The 20905-nt window shown below is 41.4% G+C and overlaps 1 protein-coding gene across 8 annotated transcripts in view; it reads left to right on the top strand.

Moving 5' to 3' along the window:
• The first annotated feature begins 19339 nt into the window (after positions 1-19339).
• The window catches only part of TAB2 (TGF-beta activated kinase 1 (MAP3K7) binding protein 2), a 77932-nt gene continuing 76366 nt past the window's right edge, over positions 19340-20905 (top strand). For all 8 annotated transcript variants that reach the window (XM_085024064.1, XM_085024042.1, XM_085024056.1 and 5 more), the window contains exon 1: positions 19340-19709. The gene's annotated coding sequence lies outside the window, so the exon portion shown is untranslated. The remainder of the gene's footprint in view (positions 19710-20905) is intronic.

Here is a 20905-nt window from a genome sequence, read left to right as displayed (position 1 = left end):
ATGAAAATGTTAACAGTAGGTCATTCTAGGCTTATAATTATTAGTAAGTTTTGTATCCTTTCAATTTATTTTGCAGTTTTTTTAAATGGCCATGTATTCCTTGTGAAATAGAAATATTTATTAGAACGTGACAGAGGATGGTTTATGGTTTGGAAAGATGTTCATAATAAAAGGTGGCTACCTGGCAGCAGACTTCCAACTTCAGGGAGTATAACTGACCAAAGGCTTCAGCTGCTCAGTGCTCAGAAATCCATCCAAAGCATTTGTACCAAGGCCATGCTCCCAATGCCTGCTCCCAACCAATGACAGCCTGACAGAGAAAGGCGAGTCTCTTTCTGGGGATCCGGGACTCCTCTTGTAAGTGATTCTTACTCCAGGACTCCCCAGAGACTTGTCCAGCTTTCTCTAGACTACCTGATAGCACATATGCCACCACCCAACCTTCCATCTCTTTATCCTTCTCTTGGGCTCAGACCTAGACTGCGGTCTGACGCCTCTTCAGCCTCTCCCGGCTCCCTCCCTATTTTCTCTCACAAGTGTTTTCCTATTGAAATTCATGTGTATTTAGTCCTATCTTGGCGGCTGCTTCTCAGAGAAGCTGCAAAGCCTGAAATAACGCACAGTATGAAGCAATGATTATACTTTAGTTGGAGAGAAAACATAACTTGTGCATGTGAGTGTATGCCCGTGAACATATGTATATTTACGCTATGTATATACACACAGATCTATGTTTACAATAGGAAAAAAGCATGGAGTGCTCTCTCCCGATAGAAAGAGAATAGGTAATTCATGTTACAGTGTAATAAATAAAAAGTAGCATTTACATGTTACTAATTTAATTCCATCTGTGACAAATGTATTTCTACCTAATTTTATATTTTACCAGATTGGTTAAAAGAATACATCCAGGATCTCCCACTGCGGTTCAGTGAGTTAAGAAGCCAACATAGTCTCTGTGAGGATGTGGGTTCGATCCCCGGTCTTGCTCAGTGGGTTAAGGATCTGGCATCACCGTGAGCTGTGGTGTAGGTGGCAGATGCAGCTCAGATCCCGAGTTTCTATGACTAAAGAAACTCCAATTCGACCCCTGGCCTGGGAACTTCCATGTGCTAATGATGCCACCATAAAAAGAAAAAAAAATACATCCATTCATTCATTTCTTCATGGAAACATTTGCTATGTCTGTTACATGCAAGGGACCATGGCAGACGCAAAGGTAAATATGAATCAGTGAAGTCAAGGAAGCAGGAATCTCAGTGGAGATGCATGGACTGTGGGAAATGCTCTGAGAGAGACACAAAGCCAATGCTGTGAAGGTCCATAAGATGGAAAGAGGACACCTGTTTGGAGGACCAAGGTCTCACATTTCAGTGAGATCCTGAAGGAACAAGTAATTTTTTTTTTTTCTTACCTTAGAATTTTATTGAAACAGCCTCAGCAGTTTGGGTCCCAGTTTGGGAGTGTGTCAGAGTTAGAGACTCTCTCGTTGTTCATGGCACTTTCCTCCATCATTTTCCCATCTACCAACTTTCTCCTTATGGGAGTCTCCCTGCCAGCCCAATCCTGAACTTGAATCAAGGAGTCAAATTCTCTCTGCTTAAAGTTCTCGTGAACTTTAAAGATGCTCTTGGTTTTTATAGTGATCTCATCCTCATGTATATTGATGGGTACAGTAGATTTTGCCAGAGAGCTCAGTTTCCTGCTGGCTCCTCCTATTACTCCAGTAATAGAAGTCTGGGGATCCAGTCTTCAAGTGTCTGTTTTAGTTGGATAAACTCTATTTTTGGAGCTTCAGAAGGGACAGGCATGTTATAAAACAGGTCACACTTTTTGATGGGTAAAGATGGAAAACAATGGGAGGTGCAATAGCAAAAGGATAGGTGCCAATGATCTACCTTCTGTTCACAGTGCAATTGATTCTACAAATTATTAGCACATACCTGGTTCATCGACAGAAAACAGCACAAGTAGAACATGACTAGACTCTCCCAGGATCTCCCATCATTTCGCCTAAAGGACGAGCCTCATTTGCTTGAAAGGGGCTTAGTACGGCAATGTTTCCAAATTTGGAACTATCACTTGAAAACTGTTGAATATGATTTTGTCATGAATAGAACATCTTTCTTCCTGTTCAAATGTCTTACTGAAATGTTGAGTATTAGTATAAGTGGGACAGAGCTGCGGTGGGAGTGTGCATTATTAACATAATCTAACATCAAGTTCTGTTACATCAGCCCATGCTGTTACATGGCTCACTCACCACAAGCCTGAAATTCAAACAACTGCAATAACTTGACACTTTGAATACATTTCCTTTTTCTAAGGGCCTTAGCCAATTCTCACGGGACTGTTCAGACTCAGGAACAATTAAATGTATAAAAGCACCTCACATCATTTTCTTATCTCCAAAGTCCTGCCTGTTCTTTGCTTAATGGATGAGCTCTTAGAAACTAAAAATCCTGACATTATTATGTGGAAAGAAAAGCAGTTCAAAGAAAAAACAATAGAACGCAAAGTTCTTCGACGAAATGCTGACTTTGAGTGTAACAAGGACAAAGCAGTTATTCATAAATCTGAGGTAACATTCTTATTTTATTTAAAGAAATGCTATAGTAGCTGAAACTGGAGTCTAAAGTGTTTCCTTACCATGTCATTTTTTCCTCCAGTTCAGATACATAGACTTATTATTATAAAGTTCTTCAGAATTCATAAGGTTTTCCATTTTATACTAGTGAGAGCAGTTCAACATTTATTTTGGAAAAAAATGTTTAGAAAATTTTGTGAATGTTTCTAGCAAGTAAACCAATAATCAGGTCTAGAAACGTGAAAATTACCCTGTGCTTCTCCTCACTCCTGCCTCCAAACAATCAAAGTTAATTTCCATTTTTTCTTTTGTTGTTGTTGTACTTCTAGAGGAACTTTGCTCTGAGAATTAGGAGGAAGGGTAAGAGGAGAGGGTGCTATTCTGTAGGTCTATAGCATTTGGACTAAATAGTCTACTGAAAACTGACTGCGTGCTGGGCATCAAACTCCTGCTGGCTTCATGGCAAGAAAGTAGGGGTCGGGTGGTGGGTTCTGCACATACAGATATACAAAGGTATGAAAGACCAAACAAAGTCTGTTATCCTAATTTTGTAATTTGTAAACCTTTTGAGAATAAGAACTCCATTTTAGTCTCAGCATCTTAAAATGTGGCTCTCCATATGGCAGCAATCCTTCTTTTGTCTATTCAGTTTTCAGCCTACTTTTGGGACCTATTTGAAGTCACTGATCTCTGACAGTCATCCCATAGTTTGTGAAGTTGGGATCCCTCTCTCTGAGTCCAAGATGTGAGGCTGAGACACAATTCTCTTATGTCATAAGTGAGTAGCATCTATGTCACAAATACGATAAGCATTAGGCCCCTGAGTCCCACAAATGAGTAGGTTGAATGAGGGATTTTCAGCCATTTTTGCCCAATGATGGCTGCAAAGCCAAGAAGACTGAATGTCCAGTTAAGAGTCCAAATAAGAGCAAGTTCAACAAGATGGGAGAAGAGGGACAGGGACAAGGGGAGGAGTTCTCTTGCATCTTAAAGCCTTATATGCATGGACATTTACACAGTTTGGGGGAGAGTAAGGCAAGCTATCCAACCAAGGAAGAGGCAAACTTCCCCTCTCCTCCACTCCCTGCTTACCCCCAACCACCCCCACCAAAGAACCTGCAGCAAACCTAAGGCTGGTCCTGCTCAGATTTATCTACTGTCAAGGTTTCTTTTTCTTTGATTCTTTTAACCATCGTGGAAATGAGGTCAGTACTCTGTGATTGTCATTTCCTTCCAAATTCTTGAAATATTTTATTATTTACAAAAGATTTCCCTACTGACTTAGGACAGGAAAAAAACCTGAATGTGCCAAACCTGAGAGTCCTAATCATAAAAATTTCAATGGTCATGGTTTAAATGAAGATTATTTCTAAAGGACTTTTGAAAGAAAATATTTAAGAAACATAGCTTTATTTTGTTTAATTTTATTGAAGTTTCATTTTGTTAGTTGATGTATAAGTAATGTCTTCATTGATAAAAATTCAGAATACCTCCCCAAAAAAGTATAAAACATAAAATAAAAATGACTGCTCTTATCACCACCCAATGTTATGTTTTGGCATCTATCTTGCAAGAATTTTTTCTCTTCATATGCACCCGCTGTTTCATACGTGATCAGTTTTTTTCTAAATAATCTGTCATGCATTCTGCCTTCTTCACTTAGTATAATATTGTGTCAACGTGTGTAGGACATGAATTACCCTCTTTAATCTTTGCATCCCATTCTATATGAACACAACATAATTTAGCTCATAACTTATTAAGATATATTCCAGTTGTTTTCTACTTTTTTACTATCATAAGGAAGGTGGAAGTAAACATCCTTGAACCTACACCTTCAAATATATGTCCAGTTGTTTCTTCCTGGGAGTGAAATTGGCAGGTCACACAGTTTGCATATTTAAGTTCCAATACATGTTATTAAACAGCCTTTGTGGGAAGCTTATAATATTCTGTTCCCATGCCAGGAAGTACAAATGCCTCTGTCTCTACCATACCAATATTGCAGTTTCACCTTTTTAATTTTTTTACCATTAATAAATTAAAAAACAAATCTCAATGTTTTTGAGTGAAATTGACTATTAAGAATGAATTTATTTTTCTGTGTTTATTGACCATTAGCAATACTTTAAAAAATAACCTCTTTATGTTCTTTGTCCATTTCCTGTTGGCCTGTCAGTTTCCAATTTTATGATTTTTAATAATCTTTGTATATTATAGTCATATCACTCTATATAGACTATAACTCCATGAGGGCCAAGACCATTTTTTTCATCACCGCATAAACAACCTCTGAGTGCAATGCCTCACCCTGGGCAGATACTCAAAAATTATCTGTGGAATACTTACATATATTGTAAGTATAATTTCCCAGTTTAAATTTTACTTAATCTTTTTTCTCCCATCCAAAAGTTTTTAAACGTCCTGTAGTAAAAGAAAAATCTGTCGATATATCCTTTACATACTTGAGTCACATAGTTTCCATCTCAAGATTAAGAAAATAGTATTGACAAATATTTGCATATATACCACCTGTGCCAAGAACTGTTGCAACCACTTTACTAACATTCCTTCATTTAATCCTCGTAACAAGCCTTTTGTCTAGTCATCCCAGTCTCAACCTACTCCCCACCCCAATTATTCTTCCTTAAAAAAACTATTCTAACTATTCCTCTAAATTGATTTCATTGATTTTAATATGTAATGCTTTCGCATTTTCAGAGTCAAGGAAAAAGGGAATAAAATGTCTCGTTCTCTCCTCCTCAGCTCAGCTGCCCTTGTTTTCCTCCCCAGTGTGTATGTTTGTGTGTGTGTGTGTGTGTGATATTTCCCCTTTTCTTTACACAAATTGTAGCATGCTATACACACTGTCCTGCAACTTCCATCTAAAAAAAAATCCAGATGCTCTTTAAAATCACTTTGTCAAACTTTGATTGTAGTTGAGTTAAATTTATAAACTTGAGGACAATTTGGTCTTTAAAGTGTTATCTTCTTGGAATTCCCACTGTGCCACAGTGGGTTAAGAGCCAACTACAGTGGTGTGGGTTTGATCCCCAGCCTAGCGCAATAGGTTAAGGACCAGGTGTTGCTGCTGCTGCAGTGTAGGTCACAGCTGCAGCTCAGATTCAGTCCCTGGCCAGGGAACTTCCATATGCCATGGATACAGTCATAATTTTTTTTTTTAATTATCTTCCTGTACAAACAGATGGAAAAATGTACTGTGTTCTTAGACTGGAAGAATCAGTATTGTTAAAATGACCATACTATCCAAAGCAATCTATGGATTCAATGCAATCCAATGCGATTCAATGCAATCCAGTTTAGTTCAATGCAATCAAGTTACCAATGACATTTTTCACAGAACTGGAACAAAATATTTTAAAATTTGTATGAAAACACAAAAGAGCCTGATTAGCCAAAACAATCTTGAGAAAGAAGAGTGGAGATAGAAGAATCATGCTGTCTGACTTCTGACTACACTACAAAACTGCAGTCATCAAAACAGTACGGTACTGCCACAAAAACAGGCACATAGATCAAGGGAACAGGATGGAAAGCCCAGAAATAAGCCCAGGCATTTTGGTTAATTAATCTCTGATAAAGGAGGCAAGAATATATAATGGAAAGAAGATAGTCTCTTCAAAAACTGGTGCTGGGAAAACTAGACAGCTACATGCAATAGAAATGATATCAGAGCATTGTCTAGCACCTTATACAAAAATAAACTCAAAATGTATGGAAGACCTAAATGTAAGACCAAATACTGTAAAACTCCTATACCATAAAACATAGGCAAAACACTCTTTGACATGAGTTGCAGCACTAGCTTTATTTTGTTTTCTTCAGTAGAGCTTTTCATTTTCTTATAAATTCTACATATTTCTCAAGTTTGTTTCTGAGTAGTTGGTCTTTTCAATCGTTATCTGATAGAGTGGAAGAAAAAATATCTCTTCTATTTTTTTCATTTCATTGACTTTATTACCAATGAAGTAATGCATTTTCATACCCTTACTGGCCACTTGTATTCTTTGTAACTTCAGCCTCTCATCCTTATCCATCTAAATGACAGAGGCTTGGAAAAGTTCACAGCGCAACTAAAACCATTGTTCAATACGTGGAAAATCCAATTCATTATTTCCCCAAAAGCACTTATCTGTTTCTGCTGATAGGATGACAATTCTCCATTTCGGGGACTCAAAATCAGTCTTGTTTGATAAGTTTTTTCTTCCTCGCCCCTTACTTAATTTCATTTGCCTAAAGTGATTTTTTTTTTTTAAATCTACCATTGAAATTTCTCTTGCTCTTGACTCTTCCTTTCCACTGCCACAGGTGTGTTCAGGTTGTCCATACCTTTGCCTAGAAACGACTGGCTTTGTGGTCTTCCCCCTCCACGCTCTTCCTCCTCCACCTGAATAGAGGAGAAATGAAGCACAGATTCGAGGATATTCCTTTGCTCGTAAGACTCGAATGGCACACCACTGCCCACCAAACTTAGGTCACACCGATACTTTTTTAATCTTATCTCCCACTGCTATCTTACACTTTTCCTGCAGTTCAGCAAAACCAAACTACTTAATATTCCCAAAATATGTTCCACGCTTTTCTGACTCTATGGCTTTGGTCCCGCTGTTACATATACCTGGAATGTCTGCCCTTTTTTTGTTTGTTGATTGGTTTCTTTGTTTTGGTTTGGTGGGCGGTTTTGAAGAGGGTTTTTTTGTTGTTGGTTTTTTGGTTTTTTGGTTTTTCAGTCTTTTGCAATCCCTTCCTACAAGGCCCATCTACAATGTCGTCCCTAAGAAATCTTTCCCGTGATTTCCTCCTCTTCTGAATTCCCAGAGTAACTTTCTCCTAAAGTGCCCACCCTATGATTATCACCACTGTAAATTGTTTAAACCAAGATGATGGTGTGGTGAAAGGGACCTGGGATACGTGATCAGAGGATCTGTTCAAAGCCCCACTGCTCACTTAATAATCATCCTAAATTGGGTAAGGCATTTAACCTCTTGAACCTTAACATCTTTCGTTGTGAATTGGTGTGGTCGTAATAATTTATAAATCAAAAGAAACTATGAGGAATAGAGAAATGAAAGAAATACCTTGTAAGTTGTAAAGCACTGTGTCATAAATAGTGGTTTGTAACTGGTAAATTCTGTATGCCCTGGGCTCCTGTCACAATGGTGCATATCACACCAGTGTATCCATGTGCCAAATTCTACATCAGATGCTAGCAGCATTTTTTATTATGGTCGTGCACCATGAACTAGTCTTTCTCAAAAATGAAAATCACCACTCCTGAGAAGGTAAGAGACTTTTTTTTTTTTTTTTTTTTTTTGTCTTTTCTAGGGCTATACTCATGGCATATGGAGCTAACCAGGTTGGGGGTCAAATCGGAGCTGTAGCTACCGGCCTACACCACAGCCACAGCAATACCAGATCTGATCCACATCTGTGACCTACACCACAGCTCATGGCAATGCCAGATCCTTAACCCACTGAGCGAGGCCAGGGATCGAACCCAAAACCTCATGGTTCCTAGTCAGATTCGTTAACCACTGAGTCACGACGGGAACTCTGGTAAAAGACTTTTTAGCAATGGCTTCAGAATTATCCAAAGGCGAGGAAAAGCTTTAAAAGTACCATGCCCAAAGATAGATTTGGATTATAAACAATCACTAATTATGCTGGCAGAAACCATTCTGAATGAAATGGATTTTTTATTAAACTGTTTATAATCTAGGGTGAAAGGGAGAGAAAAAAATGAGAAGATTCACCATTCTAATTCCCTCTGTCTTCCAGTCTAGTCTTGAGGCAAAGCCGAGTAGCTAAAAAGGACCTTTGATTTCTTGGCTCTCTTCGTTATTATTATCTTCCTGGAATAAGTTTTTACAGTATTCATAACAACTTCTGGTGCTTCTACCCACAGCGACATCACATAACACACATATATCATATTTTGTATGCATGAGAGCATGTGACATAAATCACGTTATTTATCCTTGAGAGAAATAAGACAATGAAGAATGAGTGTCCCTCTTCCTTCATTTCACAGCCTGGTTTCCAGAAGTATTTAAGTCCCCCGATAATCTTACTCTGAGCAAAAGACCTTGCTTACCAGGAAAGTCTGAGATCTCCACAACCTCTCTTCTGTCCCTCTTTCTTTCTTTCTTTTTTGTTTTTTTGTTTTTTTGGTTTTTTGGTTTTTTTGGCTGCACCGGTGGCATATGGAAGTTCCTGGGCCAGGGATTGCATCTCAAACTGGAGCCACAGCTGCAGCAACATTGGATCCTTAACTCGTTGCACCACAGTGAGAATTCCTTGTCCCTCTTTCTAAGATTAAATTTCTCTGTGTATCACCCATTGTTCTCCTTTTTCAAAAACGCTTTCATTGAAGTACAAAAATATTCAGTAAAGTGCCTAAATTATACTTAACTTTAGCGTATAGCTTCGTGGATTTTTCCATATGTTTTTTTTGTTTTGTTTTGTTTTTTGTCTTTTTGTTATTTCTTTGGGCCGCTCCCACGGCATATGGAGGTTCCTAGGCTAGGGGTCTAATCGGAGCTGTAGCCACCAGCCTACGCCAGAGCCACAGCAACGCGGGATCCGAGCCACGTCTGCAACCTACACCACAGCTCAGGGCAATGCCGGATCCTTAACCCACTGAGCAAGGGCAGGGACCGAACCTTCAACGTCATGGTTCCTAGTCGGATTCGTTAACCACTGCGCCATGACGGGAACTCCAGATCTTTGCATATGTTTTAATCCAAACAACTACTACCCAGATCAAGATGTAAAATATTTCTAGTACTCCAATAGGCTCCCTCATGACTCCTAATCAAAACTCCTCATCCTGTATCCCCAGGGGTAACCATTATTCTGACTTTTATTATCATCAATTACTTTTCCTGTCCTTGAACTTTACATAGAGGAAGTATGCAATGTGTATTCTTCTCTGTCTGGCTTTTTCTTTCTCCTCTCAGAATGTTTATGAGAGTCAATGATTTTGTTAAGTGTGTGAGTAATTATTTTTAAAATATGTGAGAGTTTAATACGTAATTTACATAACAACATTATCCTTTCAAAGTGCAAAATTCAGTGAGTTTTAGTATATTCATTTATGAACTATCACCAATATATAATCCAATACATAACTTTAGAACATTTTCATCATCCCCAGAAGAAACACTTTACCAGTTAAAGGTCATTCCAGGGAGTTCCTCTGTGCTGCAGTGGGTTAAGGATCCAGCATTATCACTACAGTGGCTTGGGTCTCTGCTACGGCATGAGTTCAATTCCTGGCCCAGGAAATTCCACATGCTATGAGTAGGCCAAAAAACCCTCCCCAAAAAAAACAAAAAAAGCCACTCCATATTCCACCCTTTCCTCCAGCCCCTGGCCACCACGAATCTACTTTCTGTCTCTACGGATTTGCCTATTTGGGACAGTTCATATAAACGGAATCACAGTATGTGGTCCTTTGTGACCGGCTTCTTTCAGTTAGTATAATGTATTCAAGGTTCATTCCTGTTGGGGTGTGTATCAGTGCTTCATTTCTTTTTATTGCTGAATAATATTCCACTGATGTATATACCACCTTTTGTTTATCCATTTATCAGTTGATGGACTCTTGGATTGTTTTCACCTTGGGTTACCATGAATAATGCTGCTATAAATAGTTATGTGTAAGTTTTCTTGTGGACATATGTTCTCATATTTCTTGGTTATATACATAAGTTTTAAATTTTGTTAAAGTCCAATTTATCTATTTTTTCCCTTTGTCACTTATGCTTTTGATATCACAGCTAGGAAACCATTGTCCAACTCAAGGTCATAAAGATTTACTCTATTTCCTTCTAAAACTTCTAAAGTTTTAGCTCTTACATTTAGGTTTATGGTCCATTTTTGGTTTCACTTTTCTATAATGGTGTGAAATCAACATGAACTTTATTTATTTATTTATTTATTTTTACATAGGGAGATCCAATTGTCTCAGTACAATTTTTTGAAACAATTCTTTCTCCTCTTGAATTGTCTTGGCAGTCTTGCTGAAAATCAGTTGACCGTAAGTACAATGGTTAGTTTATTCTTTTTTATTGCTCAGTAATATTCCATTGTATGAACATGCTATAACTTATTCATCCTTCTCTTGATAGCCATTTGGTTTGTGGCCAGTTTGGGGCTATTAAGAATAAAGCTGCTCTGAACACGCAATGTTGGGCTATTATGAATAAATAAGCTATGTATATTCATGTACATGGTTTTTGAAGAACATATGCATTTATTTCTCTTGAGTTTATACCAGGAGGGAAATTGTTAGTATCTATGAATTCTCCAGAGAAATAGAACCAATAGGATATATACAGAGTGAGAATGAGGAAGACCTAAAGAATAGGCTGACATGAGTGTGGAGGGCTGACAAGTCCAAAATCTGCAGGATGAGCTGGCAGCCTGGAGACCCAGGGGGAGTTAATGTTGCAATTTCAGTTCAAAAGTCATCAGGCTGGAGAACCAGGAAGAGCTTTCCTGGAGACTGCAACAGAATCCTGAGACCAGGGCTGAAGAGCAGCCCTCCCAACCATCCCAACTGGTTTCTTATTAAAAGAGGATTTGTTGGGGGTCGGGGGAGGACAGTTCAAGTCAGGGAGCCATCTGCTGGAGAATTCCTCCCGTTTGGGGAAAAGTTGCTCTTTTGTTCTGTCCATGCTTTCAAAGATTGGATAAGGCCTATCCACATTGTAGAGGGCAATTTCCTTTACTCGAACTCTGCCAATTTAAATGTTAATCTCATACAAAAACGCCTCAGAGGAACACCCAGAATAATGTTCAGCTAGCTATCTGCGTACCGTGACCCAGTCAAATTGACACATAAAATAAACTGACATAGTTGAGTCATAGAGTAGGCATGTGTTTAGCTTTAGCAGATACTGTCAAAGAGGTTTCCAATGTGGTTGAACCAATTTACACTCCCACTTGTAGTGTATGAGAGTTCTGGTTGCTCTATACTTTTCTTTGCTAGTACTTGGCACTGTTAGACTTTTTACTGTTAGCTATTCTGGCGGGTAGGTACTGATATGTCGTTACGTTTGTAATTTGCATTTCCCTGATAGGAAATTATGTTGAACACTTTTCCATGAACTTGTTGGCCATTTGGAAATCATCTTTGTAGGGTATTTCTTCAAGAGTTTTTGCTTATTTTAAACATTGTGTTGTTTGGTTTTTCTTATTGATTTATGGAGGTTTTTAAAATATATTTTGAATATGAGTCCACTGTCAGATATATATATTGAAATGGACCCTCTCTTCCTTACCCACTTTCCCAATAGTGTCTTTTGATTAATAAAAGCTTTTCTTAGTTTCCCATTTAGGTCTATGATCCATCTGGAATTAATTTTTGTATATGGTGTGAGGTAGGAGTCAGGTATCCTTTTTTCCATACGAAGGGCCAATTGTTCCAGTGCCATTTTTTTTTTTTTTTTGTCTTTTGTCTTTTGTTGTTGTTGTTGTTGTTATTTCTTGGGCCGCTCCAGCGGCACATGGAGGTTCCCAGGCTAGGGGTTGAATCAGAGCTGTAGCCACCGGCCTACGCCAGAGCCACAGCAACGCGGGATCCGAGCCGCGTCTGCAACCTACACCACAACTCACGGCAACGCTGGATCATTAACCCACTGAGCAAGGGCAGGGACCGAACCCACAACCTCATGGTTCCTAATCGGATTCGTTAACCACTGCGCTGTGAGGGGAACTCCCATTTGTTGAAAATGTATTCTTTCCTCACTGAATTGCAGCACTGCCTTTGTCATAAATCAAGTTCTATTTCTGGATTCTCTATTATGTTCCTTTGGTGTGTTCATCTATCCCTGTGCCAATACCACACTGTCTTAATTACAGAGCCTTTTAATAAGTCTTTAAACTTGCTAGTGTAAGTTTGTTCTTCAAAATTATCTTGGTTATTATAGACCCTTATATTTCCACATAAATTTTGGAATCAACTTTCAATTTGCACGCACACGCATGCACAAACACACAAATATATTTGGGGATATTTTCTTTCTTGTTTGTTTTTGTCTCAGAAAATGTCCCTTCTTCTAAAAAGCTAAACTCTCTTTTTGTGCCTTCCTTGTTATTCCCATAAGCTTCTCGTGAAAGCTCAAGAGTCATCACCTCATTCTCGCACCTTTAATCTTTCCCTCTACTACTTTGAATTTTTCCTTTCAGCCTATAAACACTGTCAAAGGAAAACAGAAAGTGAATGTTTTTCAGGTTACCATCCTCTGTCTTCGCCATCTAATATTTTAAAATATGTACTTTAATTATAAAATTTCTACAACAAAGTTTGGAAAATATATAATCCATTGTTCAACAACTCTAAGACAATTATAATTATGTTCTATATTTTATAGTATCTTTCTGTGCATATGTATATGTACTTTTTGGTGTTATAATCCATGTCTTTAGTTTTTTTTTTTAAGTTTTCTATCTTCTTCCTTTACTTAATAAATATTTTTCCATACTGTTCTGTAATCTTACTAATTATTTTAAATGACTGCATCGCGTACAAATGAGTACAGAAATTCTAATTTTTAAAACAGCAATATATTCATAAATTTCAGTTGCTTCCAATTTTTATTCTTCTAAATAAATACTGCTATAAACATCATTCATATAGCTTTCCCTTTGTGACTACTAAACTTTTTAAAGATTAGTCTAAACTTCAGGCTTCTACCTTCCTATCTGCTTATCCCTTTACTCTTAAAGTATATCTGCTTCTACCTTACTATGAAACAACTCTCTTAAAGATCACAATTGTTAAGGGACCATTGACTGAAACTGCCCACCTTGGCCAAGCATGACGATAGCCGATAGTTGCTTTCATGAGTTGTCTCACAGCAGGAGGCCCTGATAAGGAACACAGTGCTGCCCTGAAGACTAACCAGGAGAATTTGGGAAGGGCCAATAGGAGGGAGGAGATCCTCCCACGATCCTTGGCTGAGAAATGTACACATCACCAAGAAAGACCCTGGGTCAGACCAAGTACAGGCCAAACAAGATGACTGGCCAGAGAAAACCCAGAAACTAACCCCATTCCCATAAAACGGGAGACTGCAAGCCACATGGCAGAGAAGTTCTCCTGGTTTCCCTTATCCTGCTTCTCTTTGCCCAGGAGCCCCTTCCCAATAAAGTCTCTTGCTTTGTCAGCATGTGTGTCTCCTCTGGCAATTCATTTCTGAGCGTTAGACGAGAGCCTATTCTTGGGCCCTTGCAACACAATGACCTAGTTGTCAACCCAATGTTTCTAAGTGTGCATCACCCTGAATCTCTCTCTTTTTTTTTTTTTTTTTTCTGTCTTTTCTAGGGCTGCACCTGTGGCATATGGAGGTTCCCAGGCTAGGGGTCTAATGGGAGCTGTAGCCACCAGCCTACACCAGAGCCACAGCAACGCGGGATCCACACCCTGAATCTCTCCAATAGCACTTAACACTGTTGGCTTCCTTGAAACTCCATCCATTCCTCTTGATTTATGTATAACATATGACCAAGGTTTGCCTACTTCTCTGACCATGCTTTCCTTGCACCCACCCCACCCTCCAGATTGTGTTGTAAACTTTCTCTACCCCTCCTCTCCTATGGCAGTCAAATGGCTTTGTTGATTTCCTCTCTGCAGATGACATCCAAAGCATATCCCCGAATTTGATCTTCATTCTGAACTTCAATCCCATCTTTTCATATGCTGGTCATCTCCACCTAGATACCTCAGATTAGAAGGACTCTCACAAAAATCATCCTCTTTCTGTCCATAATTTCTCTTCTTCCTATGGACCTTAGTCATTTAGGCTTAAACTATAGAGTCATCTTTGACTCTCATCTCTCCATCTTTGACTCTTCAACACTTGTTCCATCATATAAACCTGAGACTGCTTTATGAATAAGCATGTGATTCAACTATGGCCTAGAAGATGGGAAGGAAGTCAGCAAGGCTTGGGGTGGGGGTGGAGAGTAGTTCTGGGAAATGTTTTCCCTCTCTTAAGAAGAACTCTTTTCTTCCTCTGGACATCATGACTTTAGGATATGATACCTGGAACTGCAATTACCATCTTGCTATTATTAGCTGGAGAAGGATGCCAGCACCCAAAGACAATCAGAGCAGAGATGGCAACAACCTGGTTTTTGATATTATCAAGCTCCTGACTTTTTCAAACCTGAAGTTTACTCTGCTTTGTATTTCCAGATTGGTGAGATATAAATTCCCTTATTGCTTAAAGCTACTTTTTCTTTTTCTTTTTCTTGTTACAGCCACACGTGTGGCATATGGAAGTTCCTAGGCTTGGAGGTCAGATCAGAGCTGCAGCTGAGTCTGCCCCAGCCATGGTAACACCAGATCCTAGCTGCATCTGCAACCTACACTGCAGCTTGCAGCAACGCTGGGTTCTTAACTCAATGAGCAACATCCTCATAGAGACAACATCAGGTTCTTAACCCACTGGGCCACAATGGAAACTCTGCTTAAGCTATCCATAGTGATAGACCATTTTATATCAACTCATCTCTCATCTGGACTATGGCAATGCTTTGTGGTCTTTATACCTTCACATCTAATCCATTGCATATATCTGCTGCCAGATTATCCTTCCCAAAGAACAATTTGATATCTTTTTTCTTGTCCAAAGAACTTTTAGTAACTTATTGCCTAGAGAGTAGTCCAAGCTCAACAACTCAGCATTTGTGGTTTTACATAGCCCTACATTCTTTTACATACCTTGTGCTATAGATACATAGAACTAAGTGCTAGCCCTTGAATATGCCTCTCCCTTTCCTGCTGTGTTCACCTTTTCTCTGCTTGGAATACTCTTGCTCCACCTCCACTTGTCTATACACAATCTTCTTGAAACTGTTCCTGATGTTTCCCCTACTGCCACCCCCTGCAAACTGATCTCCCCTTCCTCTAAGCTTTATGGTGCTTATTACCTTCTACTTTGTATTGATGTTATTTATTCTCTTCTACTACAATGCTATTCAATAGAACTTTCTGTGAAGATGGTTAAATGAGCACTGGAAATGTAGCTAGTACAACCAAGGGTCTGATTTTTTTTCATTGCTTAATTAATTTAAATGTAAATAGCCACACAGTACTAGGCTAAAAACCTCTTGAATGTAGTCCAGAGACTACGTCTTGTTTTATCTGTGTAATCATTACAGACAGCATCTGAAAGGCTCTGTTTTGTTCTTTCTTGTTTTCTCCAGAGTCCTGTGGGTAATAGCCACTGAATACTTTTTGGATCACTAAATATGGAAATCACATTTACCAAATATGTAAGTAAGGGTTCCTAACTATTTTGGTTCCAAATTCAAGGAGATTAAATACGGAGAAGGAAAAGCTGAATGACCAACGTTCCTGTTACTGAGAAATAGATGGCTCATTCCATGTCAAAGGATGTATCTATTCCTCTATCTCTACCTGCCCATTCACAACATTCCTTCCCTTGGTTAAGCAGGGGATTGTCTGCAGTATAAAGCTTTTTTTTAAAAAAAAAATGCTTTACTTTGCAATAACTTCACACAGTGAAAAATTACTAAAATAGTACAGAAATTCCCATATTCACCAAGTTTTTAAAAAATATTTAAACATTTAAAAAATTTTAAACAACCATGTTGTTGCCAAGGGCTGGGGGGAAGGGAGAGAGGGGATCAGTGTTTAATGGATATAGAGTTTCAATGTTGCAAGAGGAGAAGGTTCTAGGGTTGTGTTGCACAATAATGCAAATATATTTAACACTGCTGAACTGTACACTTAAAGATAGTTAAGATGGTAAAATTAATGTTATGTTTTTTTACTACAAAAAAAAAAAAACATACTACCCCCTTCCAGCGTGAGAACAGTTAAACCATCCTTGAAAAATAAGCTGTAATTTTGTTATAGACTTCAAAAAAGAAAATATCTTCTCCTTTGTCCTGTGAATTATTCTTCTAGGAATCCATCTGTTCCTGTATTTTGGAAACCTCACTTTTTAGAAGGTTTTTGTTACGGCTCATTTAAAATTCCTTGTTTTATAAGCTAACTTCTTTTAAACCATAGTCCAACCTCAATAGAAATAAAACTGATTCTTCAGAAAAACAATAACCTAGATGCACCAATTTTTCTCAGTCTCTTTCTGTGGATATATATGGGAGATGTGAGAGATATGCATGTATGCATATGTGTGTATAATTTTTTTCTGATCCATCTGGGAGAAAATTGCATACATAAAATTCATTTATCCCTTAATATTTCAGTGTGTTCTCTTATGAATAAGGATATTCTCATACCTAGCTTATTCAGGAAATTGGACACGTGATACTGTACTTTAATCTACAGTTCATATTCAAGCCACATCTATGATCCCAATAATGTCCTTTATAGCGTTTTGTCTCTCCAGTAAAATATCTAGCTCAGGATCACATATTGCATTTAGTTGTAATGTCTTTAGTTTCCTTCCACCTGTAGTTTTGTTTGGTTTATATGAAATTGACAGTGTTTTAAGAACACAGGCCAGTTATTTTGTAGAATTTTCTGCTCTTTGGGTTTTCTGGATACATCATGACAAGATCCAAGTTAAAAGTTCTTCAATGTTGGTGCAAGGATGTGTTGTTATACACACCTTCTCTGTCACCTGCTAGTTCTTAGACTTGAGCTATTCACACTTATTGTATTCATAAGTTTTAAAGCATTATATTTCTATTGAAGTTATGTATCTATACATTTCATTACGTACATTTTATTTATTTTTGTCCTTTTAGGACCGCACCCGCAGCATGTGGAGGTTCCCAGGCTAGGGGTCTAATCAACTGTAGCTTCCCACCTACACCACAGCCACAGCTGCGCCAGATCCAAGCAGTGTCTGCAACCTACACCACAGCTCACAGGCAACACTGGATCCTTGACCCGCTGAGCGAGGCCAGGGATCAAACCCCCAACCTCATGGTTCCTAGTTGGATTTGTTTCTGCTGCACCACGATGGGAACTCCATCGTTACATAAATTTTAAAAATATTTTGTATAAAATACATAATTCTACCATTTCAAAAGCAATTGCTAGCTCTATATTTCATAGCGGTTTCAAAAAAGGAATGAAATTGAACAGATTCAATTTCTTTAAATTTATTTCAGTTAACAGCATGGAAGTAGTTCCTCAGAGAGGACTACTGTAAAGTATTAAGATTCAGTGATTTCCTATTACCTACCATTGATTTGAAACTAGTCTTTCCATTTTTTATATTCTAATTTACTCCTCTTAATGATATTGACAATGGAGAGAAAATACCTAAATTCTGATATAATAAGTAATAAGTGCTTTAGGCTTTAACGTGGTAAAGGTTTTGAATTGGTGATATATCCCAATATTTCAGGTATTTTTAAATGATGAGTAAGGGGAAGAGAACTGGCAAAAGCACTTTAACCTTAGAGAAGCCTGTACTTCTTAAAAGAATCTTAAAAGGGGGCGGGGGGCTCTTGCTGTAACTACAGCGCTCATACTGGAAACAGAAGAATAAAAACGGTCCTTCAGGATTTTTCTGGGGAATAAGAATTGTTTCAAGGAAAAAACTGGCAGGAATATGCACATTTTGGACAGGGACAAAAAAATGCCGTAGTGTTTTGGACAACATTAAAGCGCTAGAACGTTTAAATGAGTATCTTTCATTGTGAGAAATGTGAGTGTTAAACACGGTTTTTTCCAGGGGGAAGTTGAACAAATATATCTTTAAGAAGATAGAAACAGAAGTCTCCCCCCCGCCCCAAGTTAAAGTGCCTTTGGCTCTGCTTCTAGGACTTCTAGGAACGTGCAATTAAAATAAAATCGAAACAACAAAACCCTTGCAACATTAAGACTGGTTTTTCTTTCCAGCACTCCAGAAAACTCAGCGCCCAACACTTTTTTCCAGACGCGAAGCTGCGAGTTCTGAGGCTTCTAGGACGAGTCTCGCACACTCTGGGGACGACTCTGGTCTCCTGCAGCGGTCACCCCCGTCAGCCGGCGGCCTCCGCGCAGCCGCCTCCAAGGGGGTGTGTCCCTCCCTTAGAGCCCGCACTCCCGCCCGCGGCGCAGGCCCACCTGCCGCCCGCGGCCGCCCGGGCTCAGAGCAGGCGCGGGGCGCCGAAGCGCCGCGGCGTCCGGTCCGCCCCCCGCGCGGAGCACGAGGCCCCCGCCCCGCAGGTCCCGCCGGCCGCTTCCGGACTGGCCGAGCGGCGGGGAGCCGAGTGTCTTCCTCCTTTCGACCCAAACTGTTCTCCGCTCCCGCTGAGAGGGAAACCTGCACTTTCTCTGCACACACACACACATCCCGCCCCAAGTAACGGCGACGGGATCCAACTTAAGAAGTGAGATCCCGGGCCGTCGGCCTCGGTGCCCCTCTCGCACGGCCCGGGCGGCGGCCCGCGCCACTTCGCGCGGCCGGGCTGCGTTCTCTCTCCAGCCTTCGCTAGACGGGCGTGGAGGCTGCGAGTGTCAGGGGAGGGGTGCTGGGCGGAGAAAGAGCATCCCCGCGCCGCCGCGGCCGCCGCAGCCGTCGCCGGCCGCTCCCCCGCCGCCCGGCTGGGGGAGGCCTCGTCACAGCCGCCGCCTCAGCAGCGGCCGCAGATCTCGCGGTGTTTGCCGGCGGCCGCGCCGCCATATTGTGTGACAGTATTTTGATTTGCACTGGGCTGGCGGAGCCGCGGCCGGAGCCAGCGAGAGCTGGGGGGGTGGGGGGAGGGCAGGCGAGCGCGAGGGGGGTGGGGGCCGAGGGAGGTAGGGAGGCCGAGCGAGCTGGAGCGGAGGAGCGGGGAGCGGCGACGCCACCCAGCCATCGTTTTTGATCTGCAGCAGCCGCCGGCGGGGCGACCCAGCCCGACCCCCTCCCCTCCCCCTCAGCCACGAGCGGCGGCGGCGGTGGCGGCTGGAGGGAGTTGGCGGCAGCGGCCGATCGGAGGGGCTGAGCGGGGAGGGAGGGAGGGCTGAGGTGTCCCCCCTGCCGGGTGGAATCGGAGGCGGCGGCGGCGCTGGCGGCGGCTGTGGTGGTGGAGGCGGCGGCGGCGACGGTGGAGACGGCTGCCCTAGTGGGAGAGGCGGCGGCGGCCGAGGAGGAGGAGGGGCAAGCTGCGGCGGCGAAGGGTAAGCGGACAGTGCTGCCGGGCCTCGGCGGGATCCCCAGTCCTCGCTCGCCCCTCAGCTCCCCGCACCCCCCCCTTCGTCTGGAAGGGACTCTGCCGACTCGCCAGGCCTTTGCGGGGCGTCCGCTTCTTCCTCTCACTCTTCCTCCCTCCGCCTCCTTCCTTCCCCAGTGGCGAGGCGGAGAGGGAGGCCCCCCAAGTCCCCCAGACCGGGCGGGGGTGGGGAACGCCGGGCCTGGGCTCGGGGGACTAAGTGCGTAGGGGGAGGGGGCATACATTGGAATCGGGCGCCGGGGAGAACCCCGGGTGGGGGAGGGTGCCAGGGGTGGGGAGGGCCCCTGCCTTCACGGGTGCCCCCGGCCCGCCCCTCTGGCATGTGTGAGATGGGGGTGGGGGAAGGAAAACGCCTCTTGGGGAGCCGGAGCCCGAATAAAGATGATTTAGGGGCGGGGGGGGGGAGCCCGAGGGAGTTACGTGGGGGTCGAGGGGAGAATGGCGTTCCCTTTCCAGTGTTGGTTTTCTGCAGCCTTCTTGAAGTGGGGAGCCAGCCCCGCTGTGAATATGTGGCCCCTATATTTCAGAGGATAATTCTAGTTTTCTGTCCGATCAACCTCAGTAAGGTTGTGGTTGTGGCAGGGAGGCGAGAGGGTCTGGGAATCGCTGAACAGGTGACAGGTGTATCTTTCCGTTGCTGATGCTGTGGGATTGCTCGGGCAGAGTAGTACACCAAAGTGTCAGAGACCGTGTGGGTTCGTATTTATGTGTTTGGCCATGTTTCATTCCATATATAGTATATTTGAGATGTTAGGTTTCCATTCTTCAAGTCAGCTTAATTGTTGTGGAGAAATTCTTCAAATGTTTCTGATAAGAGGGGTTTCCAGGAGAGTGCAGGGAATTTGCAGCTTCACGGGGGTTTCTCGGTAGTTCATGAATTTCGGGTCCCCAACGGGAGGCTGTTCTGAGTGCCTTTATTCATTGGAAGGTTCTTGGTCGTATTCGAGGCAACAGTGAAGCAGTATAATTTTGCATCCATTTTGTCTGTTTTAGGTAAGTTTTTAAAGTGTCAGATTTTAAGGTCAGGTTGATTCACATTTTATAAAAAAGAATGAGTCTGTGCTTTAGCTCACTCAGAAGAGTATGTTGCTCCTTATGCAATTTTAGATTTGGCTGGGAAGTTTGATGGGCATGGAATAAAAT

This window comes from Sus scrofa, chromosome 1 (assembly GCF_054392235.1).
Source record: "Sus scrofa isolate SSC_HxYL_T2T_F1_AM1 chromosome 1, Sscrofa_HxYL_maternal_Yorkshire_Landrace_v2.0, whole genome shotgun sequence".
NCBI lineage: Eukaryota > Metazoa > Chordata > Mammalia > Artiodactyla > Suidae > Sus > Sus scrofa.
This window is presented reverse-complemented; position numbering and strand designations above follow the sequence as displayed.